We start from the raw sequence: 3,973 nt of genomic DNA, 5'->3' as shown, positions 1-3,973 counted from the left end.
GTGGAAGGAGAGAAAGAGAGAGAAGAAAGGAGGGAGGGCCTGTGGGTTCTAAGAGCAAACTAAAGCCACGTCCTGGAAGCAACAATGAGAAGCAGAAAGACTCTAGAGAAAAGGATGCCTCTGCCAAGATGTCCATGTATTGAGCACAGCACGGAAGCGTCGAGAATTACCACATCCAAGCGCCATGAGAACCAGGACAATGGTGTTCACCAGCTGCACCTGGTGGGCCCATCTCCAAGGACCAACTGAGTCCTCACCCTGGGAAGACAGTGTTCCAGCTGAGCCAGGAGTGTGTGGGTGTGTGTTCTGGGGAGGAAAGGTCGGAAATAGAAATTAAGTTATATTATAAAATTTAAAGTTGTGTTTCTTCAGAGAGCATATTAGTGGCTTCCAGGAGGGGAAGAGATGGGAATGGGTAAAGGCAGTCAAAGGGACAGACTTCCAGTGAGAAGATGAATAAGTTCTGGGACTACAGTGAACAAAATTGTATTGCATATTTGAAAGTTGCTAAGAGAATAGATTTAGAAGAGAAGCATTAGTTCCTATTGAAGATTAGTCTAACTGAACAGTAAGAAACTATAGGAATAGTGTACCAATAAAAATACCAGTTTTAACATACACCAAGCCAAGGAAACCAGCGATGCCAGATACTGAATTTATATCACACTGTCCTTTGAACACCCAGCAGGAATAACTGCTGAATGCAGATACCATGGAGTCAATTCTTCCTCTTTTCATCAAGAAAGAAAACAGACTTCCCCAAACCTCTCACTAACTGCGACTGTGTTCTAGAGTTGCCTTTAGCTGCAAAGGAGTCTGAAAAGTCTGGCATTTTCAGACTTTACTGTGGGAGAGGGCATTGCCATCACGAAGGAAGCAAGATAGCATGTCTGTGGAATAATAAACAATGTCGAGCACCACTACTGCCTCCGATGATTATTGGTGCCTGTGGGTCCTCACCTGCCTTGACCTTGGACTTTAGCTGGCTGACTCCCTTTGGACTGGTCCTTTGTGTCTGTATCAACCCCAAATCAATCTCTCTGCTCCCTTCTATGGTATCATGTCCCAGATGACAGGCTCGGCCTGGTGTTGAAATGGATATAACACCAGCCAGCACTCTGGGCCTAAGCTCATCTGACCCAGCCAGGGAACCACAGAGAGAGAGAGACCTAGACTTGTGACTCTGGGGTTAGCAGAAGCTGTGGAACAGGACAACGACAGCCAAGGAGTTCATGCCCAGCCCCCCAGGAAGGCAGCCTCGTACCAATCACCAGCAACCTTTGACGGAAGGCCTTTTTAACTGAAGCCCGTGTTGAAAGGTAGGACTGTGTAACTGAAGGAGCATGAGTTTCAGTGCTACAGACATGAATTTGAACCTCAACTCTTGCCACTTATTAGCTAATTGACGTTGAGCAAGTTACTTGACCTAAGTCTTTGTTCCCTAAGCAACAAAACGGAATTACAGTAGCACCTAAGCCCCAGGCTGGTGGAAAGGACTGAGTGAGCACAGGGCTTGGCACAGACTCAGGGGTCAGTACACAGTAAAGACACCCCGGCCGTCATGCCACCCTGAGTGTTCCCTTGGGTCATAATTCAGAACTCTGGGCCAGTACAGGCCCTGAAACCAGAGCCTGAGCTCAAATCCAAACTTGGCCCCGACTCTTAGACCCAAGGCCAGTCACTGAGCCTCACTGTGCCCCAGTTTTATTATTAAAAAAGGGGGGTCAATATCAGTGCCTGTCTCTCTGCTTGATAGGAGGCTCGAGGACAATCATGCAGGCAAGACACTTGGACAACTGTGGCAGAGAGTATACGTGTTAAGTTAAATTTGTTGGGGCATAACAGTTATGTCATTTTCTGTACTCTCTGCTTAAGATTAGAGGAAAGGAGAGATGTGTGTAGAAAGAATTCATCACGTGACTGACATTAGATTTGGACACTTACAGAGTAAATCTTCCCAGGAAGATGCACTTTTCCAGAACCACTTCATTTCACTGCCAGCAGAGGGCAGCCTCGTCCTCCTCACCAGTGGCCTGTGCGGCCAGATGGGAGTATGGTGAGGGCCAGGCTGACGTGGGTCAGACCGACCACCTCGGTCCGGGTCCCAGACCACCTATGCCAGGCTGCACAAAGTTGAGCAATGTTTTGAACTTCCCTTTGCCTCAGTTTTCTCTACCTGTAAAATGGGAATAATAAACCTACCTCCGAAGGTTGCTGTGAAGAACAGCGCCTGGCACAACATGCTCGAAATAATGCTGTCAATTACTGCTATTGGGAGCTTACTTGACTAACTTTGATTTCATTGGGATCCTTGTTGCCCCATTTTACAAACAGCGAACCTCGGTGACCGTTGCTCTGGAGCCGCCCTGGGGCTCAGCCTCCTGTTTTACTGCTCATTCCATTAAATTCCACTCTGAAAGTAAGATTGATTTTCGGTGTGTGGGTCCGACCCGTGTGTGATTTTATTTTCCCCTGGTGCATTTTAGAAACAAGGAGGTCAGTATTCCTTGCCAACTTGCCTGCGATTTCAGACTTGCTAGACTCCTCTCAGTTTCCTCCATAAAAATAAAAGCGCTGTGCTCAGAATAGAGTGGCACATTGGAAAATTTCCCCAACGAAGTGAGACCTAATTGTGGAAAATAGGAGCAGGCCTTCAAGTTGGCACCCACTTGATCTAGAACATAATGATGTCACCACTTCCCCACCCCATACTGGCGAGGAACAAAACAGAGAGGAGAGAAGGTAGCAAGATCTCACCATTTTAATACAGTAATTAGAGCGCATGACCCGTGTTCACAGAGCAGCTTACACCCTAAATCCCAAAAGGAACCCCTGCCAGGAAAATACACCTCTTCCCTCCCCCACAGCCTACACCTCCGGAGCTATCTCTGCTGCTTCTGGGAATTAAAATGAAGTTCAGATCCATTGTCTGGTACCTTCTAAGGAAAAAGAGTGGTTCTGCGTTCAACCAGAGTAACTTTTTCGCCCTCTATCTGAACATCTGACCAGCTGCCGGAATCATGCATCCTTCCAGCCGGCATGTGGGCACCAAACCCAGGATGACCGTCTCTCTCATCCGGGGGTGGAGGCGTCAGCTCTGGCTGCTCTCACATCTGCCTTTCCAGAGTCTGCAAAAGCTCAGTTTGATGAACCCAACTCCGTGATCAGCCAACTATGGACTTGAGGCCCTGCAGCACTGGTCCCTCCTTCAGAGCTCACAGAGATCATTAGATCTGCAAGCTCTGTGAGGTTCACAGAAGCTACAGAAAGCACAGTGATAACCAAAGCAGCTACTGCAGTGCACTTCCTTAAGCAGCAGGAGGCACGCTAAGTGCTTCCTGTGCATTAGCCAATTTACACCCAATCTCAACCGATCAAGTGGTTTTCCGTCTACGCCTGAGAAGCTAGGCTTATAGAGCAAAGGGCACTTGCCCAACGCAGCTCAGCCAGCAAATGGCAGGGCTGGGATCTGAAGGGAGGTCTGCTCTGCCTCCAGAGCCCATGGTTTACCCATGACGTTGGAACTCCTAAGGCGTATCCTCCAATAGATGCCACATACTCTCTCCAGAAGATAGCTGGAGAATCTCCTTCATTCAACAGATACTTCATTGAGCACCTAGGACATGTCAGCCACTGTGCTAAGTACACGGGATACAAAAGTGAACAGGAAGCTTGATATTCAAGATCTTACAGACAAAGAAATGATAGTCAATCAACAGTGTGTCCTGTGAAAACAATTGATCTCTCAAATATGTTTCAGGAAATCCAGGAATAAAAAAGGCAGGTGCTGACTTTCCACCTGGAGCTCTGGGACACGCAATCCCTACAGATCAACCACAGGGGACCAATCTCTCTTCAAGGTGTCCAGGCCCCAGGGCCAGGGGGCACAGCCTTCCAGGGTCCTGGAGATACCAGCAGCTACGGGAAAAGTAACCAAATTCTCCCAGATTCCAGGGGAAGAGCTTGCTGAGTA

At 48.0% G+C, this 3,973-nt stretch overlaps 1 non-coding gene across 1 annotated transcript; it reads right to left on the bottom strand.

Annotated features, from left to right (window-relative positions):
* Positions 1-585: 585 nt before the first annotated feature.
* Positions 586-722, bottom strand: LOC139009640 (small nucleolar RNA SNORA8). Its single transcript, XR_011471363.1, has one exon. It is a non-coding gene; the product is annotated as a small nucleolar RNA SNORA8 (small nucleolar RNA).
* Positions 723-3,973: the final 3,251 nt, after the last annotated feature.

This window comes from Myotis yumanensis, unplaced genomic scaffold (genome assembly GCF_028538775.1).
Source record: "Myotis yumanensis isolate MYYU_CA2020_CCGP unplaced genomic scaffold, mMyoYum1.0.hap1 SCAF_4, whole genome shotgun sequence".
Taxonomy (NCBI): Eukaryota; Metazoa; Chordata; class Mammalia; order Chiroptera; family Vespertilionidae; genus Myotis; species Myotis yumanensis.
The sequence above is the reverse complement of the archived record's forward strand: the minus strand, read 5'-3'. Positions and strand labels throughout refer to the sequence as shown.